The sequence below is a fragment of the Amblyraja radiata genome, chromosome 6 (assembly GCF_010909765.2).
Source record: "Amblyraja radiata isolate CabotCenter1 chromosome 6, sAmbRad1.1.pri, whole genome shotgun sequence".
Taxonomy (NCBI): domain Eukaryota; kingdom Metazoa; phylum Chordata; class Chondrichthyes; order Rajiformes; family Rajidae; genus Amblyraja; species Amblyraja radiata.
Genome location: NC_045961.1, coordinates 30,103,888 through 30,118,424, shown reverse-complemented (window position 1 = coordinate 30,118,424; position 14,537 = coordinate 30,103,888). Strand labels below are relative to the sequence as shown.

General features: G+C 44.7%; 1 protein-coding gene across 1 annotated transcript in view; it reads right to left on the bottom strand.

Moving 5' to 3' along the window:
• The window catches only part of slc36a4 (solute carrier family 36 member 4), a 290,588-nt gene that overhangs the window by 97,470 nt on the left and 178,581 nt on the right, over positions 1 to 14,537 (bottom strand). The gene's annotated exons all lie outside the window — the stretch shown is intronic.

Genomic DNA, 14,537 nt, shown 5'->3' with positions numbered 1-14,537 from the left:
ACCGTTCACTCCTACTCCTTGCTTCCTGACTGTCAACCAATTTTCTATCCTTGTCAACACCCTACCCCCAATACCATGTGCTCAAACTTTAGTCACCAGTCTCCCGTGCGGGACCTTATCAAAGGCTTTCTGAAAGTCTATATACACTACATCCACTGGCTCGCCTTCATCCATTTTACTTGTCACATCCTCAAAAAAATCCAGACGATTAGTCAAGCATGATTTCCCTTTCATAAATCCATGTTGACTTGGACTAATCCTTTTACTGCTATCCAAATGCCCCATTATTACCTCTTTAATAATTGACTCCAGTGTGGCGGTCCCTGTGGGGTAGGCCACTCCTTGGATCATCCCCCTCGCCGATTGAGGGACAGGGGCATTGGTCTGCCACGGGGTTTCCTGACGACTCCCCAGGGGCGGAGATAAGGGTGTCGTGTGTGTGTTCTCGTACTGCTACCATTAAAAAGCTTCTTTAGAATCCGCCTGGTGTCCGGTCTTTTCCTGACCTCGACCAGGCCACTACACTGGTGACCCCGGTCCCGCACATTCAGGACTTCAATGCCCATCTTGCTGGAGCATCCATATTTTCCAAGGTGGACCTCGTGCGGGGGTACAATCAGATTCCGGTCCGCCCCGACGATATCCCGAAGACGGCAATTATCACACCATTTGGTCTGTTCGAGTTTGTGCGGATGCCGTTTGGGTTGAAGAATGCCGCGCAGGCCTTTCAGCGGCTTATGGACTGCGTGTGCCGCGAATTGGACTATGTCTTTGTGTACCTGGACGACATACTCGTGGCCAGTCGCTCGCGGCAGGAGCACTGCACCCACCTCCGTCAACTGTGTCAGCGCCTCAGCAATTTCGGTTTGGCTATCAACGCGTCCAAGTGCCGTTTCGGGGTGACGGCTATCGACTTCCTCGGCCACCGCGTGAGTGCACAAGGGGTGGTGCCTCTGCCGACCAGGGTGGACGCTATCCGCAGGTTCCCCCGTCCGACCACAGTTAGGGGCCTGCAGGAATTCGTGGGGATGGTCACTTTCTATCACCGCTTCCTGCCGTCAGCGGCTGCAGTCATGCGTCCGCTTTTCCACCTGATTGCTGGTCATCGCAGGGAGGTTGATTGGTCCGTGGAAGCAACAACGGCATTTGAGAGGGCTAAGGAGGCACTGGCTGATGCCACAATGCTCGTCCACCCACGAGAGGACGCCACGACCGCCTTGACGGTGGATGCTTCTGAGGTTGCGGTTGGGGCAGTGTTGGAGCAGCTCGTTGAGGGTTCCTGGCGGCCACTTGCCTTCTTCAGCAGGCATCTCAGTGGTCCTCAGCGTCGTTACAGCGCCTTCGACCGTGAGCTCCTTGCCCTGTATCTCGCCGTACGTCATTTCCGGTATTTTCTGGAGGGGAGACCATTCACTGCATTCACGGACCACAAGCCACTGACCTTCGCGTTCGCCAAGGTATCAGACCCGTGGTCTGCCCGGCAGCAGAGGCAGTTGGCGTATGTGTCCGAGTACACTACCTCCATCCGGTTCATTGAGGGCAAATTTAACAGGGTGGCCGATGCCTTATCAAGACCTGCAGTCCACACGGTTCTCCAGGTCGGTGAGTGGATCAACTATTCTGCCCTGGCAGCCGCGCAGCTTGCCGACGAGGAGATGGTCGCCTACCGTACGGCGGTTTCGGGCCTGCAGTTGGAGGACGTTGTCTGTGGCCCTGGGGGTACCACGCTGCTGTGCGATGTCTCCTCTGGAGTTCCGCGACCCATCGTTCCCATCGCCTGGCGGCGCAGGGTGTTTGACGTGCTCCATGGACTTGCACATCCCTCCATCAGGGCGACATTAGCCCTGGTAGCCTCCCGCTTCATGTGGCACGGGCTGCGGAAGGAGGTTGGACATTGGGCGCGCACTTGCATCCCGTGCCAGACTGCCAAGGTGCAACGACATGTGCACGCGCCATTGCAGGAGTTCCCCATTCCTCATAAACGTTTCGACCACATTCATGTGGACATCGTGGGGCCGCTGCCGTCGTCCCAGGGCATGACGTACCTATTCACCGTTGTGGACCGCTTCACGCGGTGGCCTGAAGCCATTCCGCTACAGAATTCCACAACAACCACCTGTGCTCGAGCATTGCTGGCGCACTGGATCGCCCGGTTCGGTGTTCCACTGGACATAACGTCCGACCGGGGGCCTCAGTTCACGTCAGAGCTGTGGTCGGCCATGGCACGCCTCCTGGGTGTTCGTCTGCACCACACGACGGCGTACCACCCGCAGTCGAACGGCCTAGTGGAGCGGTTTCACCGGCAGCTTAAGGGTGCCCTGAGGGCGCGGCTCACTGACCCAGACTGGGTAGACGCTCTACCGTGGGTTTTGCTGGGGATACGCACCGCACCCAAGGAGGACTTGGCCTCCTCCTCCGCCGAGTTGGTGTATGGGTCTCCGTTAACGGTGCCCGGGGAGTTCATCCCGCCGGCACGTGGCCAGGTGGAGCAGCCTTCGGACGCTCTGCAACGTCTTCGGCAGACGGTGGGCAAGCTGGCGCCGGTGCCCACGTCTCGTCATGGGTCCTTCCGTCCGCACGTTCCCTCTGCTCTGGAGAACTGCCAGTTTGTTTTTCTGCGCAGGGATGCACATCGGACACCTCTACAGCGGCCGTACGAAGGTCCCTTCCGGGTCTTGGAACATGGCTCGTCGACTTTCGTCCTGGACATTGGGGGTCGGCGTGAGACTGTTTCAGTTGCGCGGTTGAAGCCAGCACATATCGATATCGATCGGCCGGCGCTGGTGGCGCTGCCCCGAAAGCGAGGGCGGCCTCTGTCTAGGGTACCTCCTCCTCTGGCTACTTCGTCCCCCGCACTTGTTGACCAGGCGCCTGTTCCAGGGCCGAGCGTTGTGTGCACCCGGGCTGGCCGCCGTGTACGCCCTCCTGTCCGTTTCGTACCTCGGGTACTTGGGGGGGGTCCTGTGGCGGTCCCTGTGGGGTAGGCCACTCCTTGGATCATCCCCCTCGCCGATTGAGGGACAGGGGCATTGGTCTGCCACGGGGTTTCCTGACGACTCCCCAGGGGCGGAGATTCGGGGTTTCCTGACGACTCCCCAGGGGCGGAGATAAGGGTGTCGTGTGTGTGTTCTCGTACTGCTACCATTAAAAAGCTTCTTTAGAATCCGCCTGGTGTCCGGTCTTTTCCTGACCTCGACCAGGCCACTACACCAGCATCTTTCCCACCACCGGTCAGGCTAACTGGTCTGTAATTCCATGTTTTCTCTCTTGCTCCTTTCTTGAAAAGTGGGATAACATTAGCTATCCTCCAATCCACAGGAACTGATCCTGAATCTATTGAACATTGGAAAATGATCACCAATGCGTCCACTATTTCTAGAGCCACCTCCCTGAGGACCCTGGGATGCAGCCATCAGGCCCAGGGGATTTATCATCCTTCAGTCCCATTAGCCTACCCAATACAATTTCTCGCCTAATGAAAATTTCTTTCAGTTCCTCTACCCCCTTAGATCCTCTGTCCTTCAGTACATCTGGGAGATTGGTTGTGTCTTCCTTAATAAAGTACCTGTTCAACTCTTCTGCCATTTCCTTGTTACCCTTAATAACTTCACCCGTGTCTGCCTTCAAGGGACCCACATTTGACATTGCTATTCTTTTTCCCTTAACATATATAAAGAAGCTTTACTGTCCTTCTTTATATTCCTGGCCAGCTTCCCTTCGTACTTCATCTTTTCAGCCCGTATTGCCCGTTTTGTTTCCTTCTGTTGTCCTATGAAAGTTTCCCAATCCTCTGGCTTCCAGCTACTCTTTGCTGTGTTATACATCTTTTCTTTTAGTTTTATTCTATCCCTAACTTCTCTTGTCAGCCACGGTTCTTCCTACTGCCCTTAGAATCTTTCTTCCTTTTTGGAATGAAATTATCCTGCGTCTTCCGGATTATGCCCAGAAATTCCGACCATTGCTGTTCCACTGTCATTCCTGCTAGGATCCCTTTCCTGTCTTCAGACTTTGACAAGTGTTCAGAATGAGCCCCCACAAACTGCAATAGCATAATAACCAAATAATGACTGTCACATTCCAATGAAATGCTCAACATTTACCTTTGAATAACAGAAGGATTTTATATAAATCTAAATGGAAAGGTGGTCAGGAATTTAATGTCAATTCTCAGATGATGCCAAACTGCTTTTTTGATGGTGGCTCCAAGTCTTTCATTACTGATCATAGCATCAATATTCCCGACTGTCATCTTGATATTGGACACATTCTTCTTTTCTCAGAATTTGGCTTTCACTTCATACACCTTTGCAATGTTGTGTTTAATTAAACATCCTCAATACTCTCAAGATTCACAGTGCTGTCATGGAAAGAAAGTCAGGCTGTTGATCTTTTGCCTTTCAGCTGACCCACTCTTGTGAAACTCTTTAAGATTTCAAATTTAATTTGTTCAACAAAGAGTTGTTGAAGACCTGCAGTGAAAGCAGCCAACAGCCACATCTGTGGTCTGTCAGTACTTTCTGCAGTTAAGGGCCTGTCCCACTCGGGCGTCATTTGCGCGTCACGCAGGTGGCGCGCGAGGATTTTAAGAATCCCAAAATCCTGGGGCGCCGCGTGCTACTGCGCGTCACTGCCTACGCCACCATGTCTCACCACACATCATGCGCGCAGAATGCACAGCATGCGTGCGTTATGCGTGCGTCGTGATGCATAAATAATGTCGCGTAAATGACGCGCAAATAACGCCCAAGTGGGACAGGCCCTTTAGTGTCATCAAGGGTTTCCTTGTTATGCTTTTCACTTGTGACCAAAAGTGCTTCGTGCCACACTTTTCAGAACGCCTTCTTGGTGTTCCTTGTATCCTTCTCAACTGTTGAGGATTTTGTCTAGGAGAATTCTCTCCAATACGTAAAGTGGTCGTAAACTACAGGTAAATGCATGTGTGCATGGTGACCAACACATTTTTAGTTTTAAGCATTGAGCTTGATACTCTTGTTCTGCAGGATTTACTTTTAACCAAGCTGATCTCTCTTGCCTCCCTTATCCCTCTTCTACCTTCTGGAAGGAGAACCAGAAGTTTGAAAGACCAGACATTCAGATTTAGGGATAACATCTTTGCCACTACCATAATGTCTTCTAAACTAATCACATCTCTCACAACCTGTTCAGAGTTGCTGCCACATACTCATATTCTTACCATTATTTCATTCGGTTATTCCATTATTGTACCTTTGTTTTTTTCTCAACTTCAGATTGTATTCCAAACGTTGCACCATTCTACTGTTTTGCACTTTATTGTTGTATTTATCATTACAGTGTGCACCAGGATAATTCCCGGGACGGTGGGACTGACATATGATGAAAGTATGGGTCGACTGGGCTTGTATTCACTGGAATTTAGAAGGATGAGAGTTTATCTTATAGAAACATATAAAACATATAGAAACTTAAAGGATTGGACGGGCTAGATGCAGGAAAAATGTTCCCGATGTCGGGGGAGTCCAAAACCAGGGCTCACAGTTTAAGAATAAGGGGTAGGCCATTTAAGGCTGAGATGAGGTAAAACCTCTTCACCCAGAGAATTGCGAATCTGTGGAATACTCTGCCACAGAAGGCAGTGGAGGCCAATTCACTGGATGTTTTCAAGAGAGAGTTAGATTTAGCTCTTAGAGCTAAAGGAATCAAGGGTTATGGGGGAAAATGAGGAACGGGTTACTGATTTTAAATGATCAGCCATGATCATATTGAATGGCGATGCTGACTTGAAGGGCTGAATCCTGCACCTATTTCTCTATGTTTCTATACTGTTTACTACATGAGCTTCATGCAGACAACAAATTTCACTGCACCCTGGTGTATAAGACAAGAAACTGATCTGATACTGACACTTTAACACTTGCAATTGGAGTTGTATATGGTCAAAAGTAAAAATTCAAATAATCTTTGGCATGTATTTAGGAAGGTGATTTTAACCTAGAATTGTTTATAATCACAACCTTTACTATGACAAATAACAGTTTAATTAGACTTTCATTTAATCCCTGTTAGCTGGGGATTCACAGTGCGAAAGAGTTTAATGAGGTAAATGAAGCAATGAAACAACATCACATGGTTTATAGCAACAGCCATTTGCTGAGTTGCCAGCTGTTCAAGAATACACCATGCTGAGCAGAGTTATACAACAGTTCTATCTCTGCAGTAGAACCTAATATAGATACACCATTTGGAGTAAGATAGCGATGTTCAAGCAGTGTGGGGTAGATTTTGATGCCCAATCAGATGCACCATTGTTTGAGGTTACGAGGAATAAAACCAATATTGGGATCAAGGCTAAAGTAAGATAGTGAATGATGATAAAGATAGAGCGTAATAAAGGACAGGTAGAGACATAGAATATGGGGGACATTTTATCATGAGAGTGCAGGAGAATTGTATAATTTTATAATGTTGAAAGTGCAGACGGATTTAAAGGATCCACCTTCCTGCTATAATCAGTTTAACCAATGTGACAGGTGTCAGTCGAACTACAGGAGAAGCTGTGATAGAGGAAAGGAAAGGAATAGTGGAAGAAACCACAAAAGAAGAAAGGAATGAAGACATGTGAAGTAGAAATATAAAATAGAAAAATAATTGCAGGAGCACACCATTTTACTAGTCTGCAGCCAATGTGTGAACTAAAAATTAGGATGATGATACTTATTCAATCCTCAGGATAAACAAGGTAAAAATATGAACTTTACCATAATCTAGCATTTAAACATAATTATCAAAGCAAAAGATGACCCACATATTAATGTGATTCTGCAATGCTTCTTTTCGCAAGCTACAAAATGCAGCTGACTTTCAGATTCTAAGCTGCAAAATGCATTATTGTTAGCAAATTTAAAACAGATTGAATCAATTTCCTTTTAAATTTCAGAGATATTTTAGAAGAATTTCTTTCAGCTCTCATTGAACAAGTGTAGGCTTCATATGCATATTTCATCTCAGGGCATAGAAACATAGAACATAGGTGCAGGAGTAGACCATTCGGCCCTTTGAGCCAACACAGCCATTCAATATGATTATGGCTGATCATCCAGAATCAGTACCCCGTTCCTGCTTTCTCCCCATATCCCTTGATTCCGTTAGCCTTAAGAGCTATATCCAACTCTCTCTTGAATACATCCAGTGAATTGGCCTCCACTGCCTCCATTGGCCTCCACTGTGGCAGAGAATTCCACAGATTCACAACTCTCTGGGTGAAAAGGTTTTTCGTCATCTCAGTCCAATATGGCCTACCTTTTATTCTTAAACTGTGACCTAAATCTTCCCTAAACCCATATCCTTCAGTTTTATCAATTTCTGTTATGGGGAAATGCTTCCTGCACTTTATCCTATCTATATCCCTCATACCTCAATCATATTCCTTCTTAACGTCCTGTGCTTCAAGGGAAATAGATCTAGCCTCTCCTTTCTCTCCTCATTACTGAAGTGATCCACCCCAGGCAACATCTTGGTGAATGTCCTCCGCACCTCGTCCAGCACTTTCATATTTTTCCTACAGTGTGATGTGTTAAAAGAAACTTTAAAACACAACACAAAGATTGGAAAAGACAATCAAGACAATTTAAGTGCGCTAAATACAGCAATCACTGGGAGATTGAATAAAGATTCATACACATAATTTTCCTTTGATGTTTTGTTTATTGCAGGCACTTTAGAACTTTTCCTTTTCCAAAAGTTCTTGTAACAATTATACATCATTTACCTCAGAAAGACACAGCAGAGTAAACACAGCCCAACTCCACCCAATTACAGATAAGCAAATGTCCTGTTACCATTTCAACCTTATTTTATTGTTTTACTATTGCCATTTGTCCTTTGACAACAGAGAACAGAATCTGACTACAGTATACTGCAGCGAGTCTCAGTTACACATGCTCAGTTTCAACCTTCTTTAAAGCACAGAATTATTATAACATATGAAGAGGACTTTAAGCATTTTTAAGCACTATCACCATCCCTATCCCTTGCTGTTTTCTTGAAGCTTTGCAATTTATCTTTGATAGATGTCTGCAATTGCATGCAGTACTCTAGGTGAGGTCTGACCAATGTGTTATAAAATTGGAGGATACACTCCCTGTCCTCGCATTCAATGTACCAACAAATGAAGACCAGTGTTCCATGTACCTTCTTCACAATGTTACCTACTAGCAATGCCACTTCAAGAATATTTGAACTTGTACGCTAATGCCCCTCTGTTCCCCAATACTCCGTAGAACAGTTTTATATTGAGCATTACCAGACGAGTAGTAATTTTTATATTGCCAAGAGGAATATAAATGTCTGTAATTACATAAACCCATTGCTTTTTCTCACTACTGACACTTAGTTATTCACTGGTCAATAACATTTGTCAGAAATAATGTATTACCTAAATCATTGACAGGAATTTATTCATTAGCCCTTCAGTCATGGGAATTAACTGACAGTAAGGGCTATGTACAGAATGAGCCAAACAAATATGACAGGAACATTGGAACAATAATCCCTTGAAATTGTGCCTCTGTAACTTAGTTGTATTTACTTGTCATGGCAAGAATTTTTAGTAATCTATACAATCAGCTTGACATTACCAAAACAAAGCCAAACACCAGCCTGCGACAATAACTCACATGCTATTTTCCTCTCGTGCCATGTTCGCTTTAGAATTACAAAATCCAGTTGGTGTAAACATGCACATTTTATTCTCCCTTCTCCTCTCACAACAACCTTTTCTTTGTGTAGGAAACATCTGCAGCTGCTGGTTTAAATCGAAGATAGACACCTTTTCTTTGTGCCTTTCTCCTTTCAAGTGCCCAAGAAGGGGAATGAATCCAGACAGCATGAAGAAAGATAAATTCTTGTAACCATTAGTTCAATGTGATGAAATGTTTGGAGCAGGACTGGAACTTGTGGCGGAACTCTGGACATATCACTGCCACCAGTAGAAGGATCAAGGGTGGAGCTGGTGGCAACTTACTAAAGGGCAAGGTTGGCCATGACTCCTAACAAAGAGGCCTCATATAAGGAAACAAAGCCCATTGTGGGAGCTGCAGAGACTGTTGTGCTGTAGTAACTCAGCGGGGTCAGGCAGCATCTCTGAAGGGCACGGATTGATGACATTTCAGGTCAGGAAGGGTTCCGAAACAGTGTATGTCCATATCCTCCACAGATATCGCCTGACCCGCTGAGTTAATCCAGCACTTTGTGTCTTTTTTTGTAAACCAGCATCTGCAGTGTGTCAGTGTGTTTGCAGCAGACTATTGATAGGTATTCGCAATTAAATGTCAGGTGCATGCAGAAGCACTCCGGAATGCCAGTGTGCAGTCGCTGAGTATGACGAAGTCACCTGTGTACTGTGGCACTAGGCTTCCATAGCCTGAAATCCAATCTTTCCAGCAGAGATCATAGAAGTCTAAAAATAAGGCATATTCACTTACATGCTCTAATAAACATTATTTTAGAGTCATATGGCCATACAGCATGGAAACAGGCCATTCGGCCCGACTCTTCCATACCAGCCAAGATACCCCGTCCAAGCTGCTCCCATTTACCCATGCTTGGCCCATATCCTTGTAAATCTTTCCTATCCATGTATCTGTCCACTGCGCGACGTTAAGAAAGATGTTTGTTATAGTTGTCTGCTCAGATAGTTTACTCAAAAAATTAGTTAATCGTATCTTTGTAACTAACATTCCTGGGATTAAATATAGATCTATATGGTAGATAAAGAATTATGTCTGTATTTAGATAGGAACATGAATTTATATCTAATTCCTGCGATTAGATATAAATTATATAAAAATATATATAAAATGCATTATATATGTGAAGTCTTTAGATTTACACTTTAGATATAAAGTGTATCCATTTTAAAAGAATACACCCTTTAATCTCCACTTAATTTCCAGTCACTTAGTTTTACACCAGCCACAGTGTGTAAATTAGGTTTTTACACAATGACTGGTGTAAAACTAAATGGCTGGAAATTAAGTAAATCTGGCCCTCAGGTGTGCAACTTACAGAATGCCTCTGGACTCAATGTTGTGTCTAGATACAGACCGAGAGGTCAGAAGTATTCCATCCTTCCTGCTGAAGGGACCCGAACCGAAAGGTCAACAATCCATATTCTCCAGAGATGCTGCCTGACCCGCTGAGCTGCTCTAACACTTTGTGTCTTTTTCCATACCTCCACACTACATTGTGCAGGCGCAGAAGTCTGGAGCAAAGTGGATTAAAGTACAATAACCAGCATGCCCAGGTCGGAGAATTGCTCTCTGAACATCTTTGTTGGATATGGTCTTCTATTAAATGTCCTTTATATTCCTCTCTCTCTAGCAGCCTTTTCCTGTTGTTCTTTCATTCATGTTCGAAGGTTGGGGCTGATCCATGCCATGAAATCTTAATGTAGCAGCGGGTTATTTAGCAAGCTGTTCGATTAGTTACGCCACATAAAATATTTAGGGGCAGGAATTAAGGGGGAGGTGGCAGATTTTCTCCCTGTGACATAACATGAATTTGGCCATTCAAAAAAATGTTCGGACAAATTCTTCCCTTCTTTCAGTCCAAAAAAAATGTTTTTCTAATATTTTGATTCTCCTGGACAAAGTCCCATGAACAAGTTTTAAACATGAAAAAAGAACAGGCTTATTATAATATAACCTGAGGAAGTTATTTTCGAAATTACATGGAACATTTTCATCATTCTTCTAAAGAAGAAACCGAGCTCCAAATAATTAGAAATATTTACATGACACCCAATAACCCTCTGTATCTCATCCTTCCTTGAAAGGCATTTAAATTTCATAAAATACCACAAAAAATATTTTAACTGCATTCTAGTTTCAATTACTCATTGATCTCTACAGCACCAATCACATGAAAGAACTGATACTGGTAAACTGCATAAGTAGAAAGAGCAGAATTTGTACGGTATTTTTCAATAAATAATGGTGAATTTGGTGGCCTTATACCCTGCTTGAAATAGAATTTCAAGGATTAGCCGTGAGTCAACTACCAGCTCACCAGCCGTGAGTGAGTGAGTTGCCAGCACAACAGCCTTGATTGACTGAGACGCCAGCCCAAGAATCCATTTGGCGCACAATTTGCATACTAGCCCTCTGGAAACCAGTCCCTTCAGCCCACAACACCCATACTAGTGCTCCAGAAAGCCCCCCCCCCCCCAACTGGCCACCAATATTAGAATTGGTGGAGAGGTGGAATATTGCGTTGGATGACCAGCCCTCCTGTGTGATGCTGGGACCCAACGGGTCCCACTTAGTCTAGTATTAGTATATAGATTTTCTTTCCTGTAAACAGAATTTTATTGTACATGCTCTAGCTTACTCCTTGCCACAATGAAAACTGCATGTCCACACCGCAATTAGAAAAGAAAATGTCTTTGCAAATCAACTGTTCTAACAATAGAAGAACCAGGTGTTTAATTAGAATAAGTGCATCATGTGCTCTAGAACAGAAAATATTGTTCAGCTACAAAGGTCTCGGACTCTATGGCCCCGATTTTAACTGAAGCATAAGATAACTGAAGCCATCCTATGCTTGCCACCTATGCAGTGACAGGCATGGGATGGCTGGTGAGATTCAAAAGCATATTAATGTCCAGGCTAAACTAATAGAGGGAGACCCAGCCCTCAGACGAGATACCTATTTTACCATTTCTATCCACTAACATTACATTCTCCCTACCCCACCTCCAACCCTACATATTACTCATACTCACTATGTGTCACCTGGCAACAAGCAATTTGCTTTGATTATTTTTTTCGTACAATGAGTGCGGAGATTGGACATGGTTGCTCAGTACGATACTCTTGGCTATTAGTCATAAGGGAATCCCAAAGATCTTTGTCATAGCACCAGAAAGCTAGGTTTGATCTTGACCTCGGTTGCAGTCTGTGTGGAGTTTGCACATTCTCCCTGTGACTGCATGGGTTTCCTCCGGGTGTTCCAGTTTTCTCCCACATTCCACAGACGTGCAGATTTGTAGGTTAATTGGCCCTCTGTAAATTGTCCCTAGAGTGCAGGGAGTTGATGAGAAAGTGGGATAACGTAGAACGTGTGAACGGGTTATCGATGGTCGGCGTGAACTCGGTGGGGCAAAGGGCCTGCTTCCATGATGCATCTCTAAGCTAAACTCAAGAAATGGAGAACTGGTAACTTCATAAACGTTTAGTTAAAAGAATGAAAATTGTGTTAGAGGAGAAGAATAGTTTACAGAGTGGTTGTTGCCCAAAAGATTCTGTTAGCTGTATAACAGTGAGTGTGATGTAGACCAAAGAGAGCAATGGCAAAATGTGCAGAAGAGAACAAAGGTTGTTTGTTGTCAGAAGACCAAAGGGAACCACAGAGGGACATGGATAACATCAGATATTAAGCTAAAAATTAACTGATGGAATTTATCACCAGCAATTATGGTCATAACCTGTGACTAAAAAATAATAATTTCAGTCATACTTGAATGGCAATCAACAAATTGCAGATGATAAAAATGTGAAATTAAAAACAGAAAAGGCTGGAAATAATAAATTAAAAAAAAGCCAAATAGTATCTGTGGAAAGGGAAACAAGGTTCAACTTTCAGGTTGTCTTGACTCTGAATTTCTTGACTGTCCCTTCAACAGAGTCAATAAATAAATAAAACAAGCTGCAGAGAAGCAAGAAGGAATGATGAGGACAGAGGAAATATTTCTGATGGGGTGAGGCCATGGTTAACTTGGGGAGAGATCACTCAGTCCATGGGTTAGTGTGGGCAGTTGAAGAGAACTCGAAAAATGGTACATACTGTAGCTATGAAATGAGATGGGGAACTACAGATGCAGGGACATGAAAAAGTGTTATTTCCTGCACAGTGTGGATGGCTCAATTGTAATTATGTATTGTCTTTCTGCTGACTGGTTAGCACTCAACAAAAGCTTTTCACTATACCTCGGTACACGTGACAAACTAAACTGAGTGTGAAACTCAAGACTAGAACAGAGAAAGTGGATTACAAGTTGTAAAATTCAATATTGCATCCAGGCAGAAGATGAGGGGTGTACCTCAAACTTATGTGGGGATTGTTTATAACAGTATAGGAGGCCATTGATGTAAAACATAGGTCTAATTAGAAGTTAGATAAAGTGTCTTTTATTGTCCTAACTTGATACCGTGACTTTGTTTCCATTTTCAACACAACTGTTAAACCATTCACAAATCAAGAAACTATTTTGAATTAACCAAGCTGACAGTTAATACAGTAGCCTCATTAGATCAGCAATCAAAGACTGGCTCCTGATTTCTGCATGCTGCCAAAAATACGGAAGACAATTCTGAGGTGAAATTTGTTTTTGGACAGTAGTCCAAAATGAACAATCTGTCGAATACTGTGTTTTCATGGTGTCGAATTTCCATGGTGTATGGTGGAGCAGTTACTCATGGACAATTACTACCTTCCACAACTTTTAGAATCCTCTCCGGATTCCAGCAGCCCGGAGTACCAGCAGCGGGCGCAGCGTGGGCTTTTCCATCGCGGAGCGGGCGGACCATTGCCGGGGTTCGCCGGGTGGGGGGGGGAGGCGGGGGGGAGCGAGTGCTCCAATCGTTGGCCTGATGACTTTAGCATCATGGGGCTGTGATCTGCGACGCTTCTAGCTTGGCGTGGACTTGCCATCGGAGTCTGGGAAGAGCTCCGACCGCCGGCCTGCGGCCTATAACATCCTGAAGCCGTGGTCTCCGGTAGGAAAGTGCCGATTCGGGACCTCCAAGCCCGGAGTGTGTTTGACCGTCTCGACATCGGAGTTTTGATCATCCCGACGAGAGGGCCTGTACATCCGGCCGTCCATAGCGGCGACTACGGAGGGTTTATGACCCCCGACCACACGTGAGCAAAGGAGGAGGACTGACTGAACTTTGTTGCCTTCCACCACAGTGAAGAATGCTGTGGTGAATGTTTGTGTTAAATCTTATTGTGTATTGTGTGTTCTTTTTAAGTGTATCGCTGCTGGCAAATTCATTTCACTGCACCTTCGGGTGCATGTGATGAATAAAATTGACTTTCTTTGATTTTACAGTAACAGTGTCTGATGCGATCTGCCATTAATTGTATTTGTGCTTGCAAATTCATCTGTTTGAATCATTTTATACAGTAAGTTGCTGAAGGGGCAAACTGATAATTCAACATGAAGCTACAAGAAGCTTTTTAATGTCTCACTATCTTGCAATGCAGAAAGAATGGCTTCCTGGGTTGGAATCTAGTAGGAAGTTGGTGGTCGTGTGATCAGCAACTTCAGAAAACAAGAATGGAAAGAAAAGGGCAGAAGCTCAAAATCCTTCATCAGATATTGATCATCAAAGTCGACTCCTCGAGTAAAAGCCAACAGTTATGAGCCAAAGTAGATATTCAAAACTGCAACAGCTGGTAGAGCTGCGGTCTCACAGCAGCAAAAACCCAGGTTCGATACTGACCTAGACTCCTCTCTGTGTGGAGTTTGCAAGTTATCTCTGTGACTGTGGTTTCCT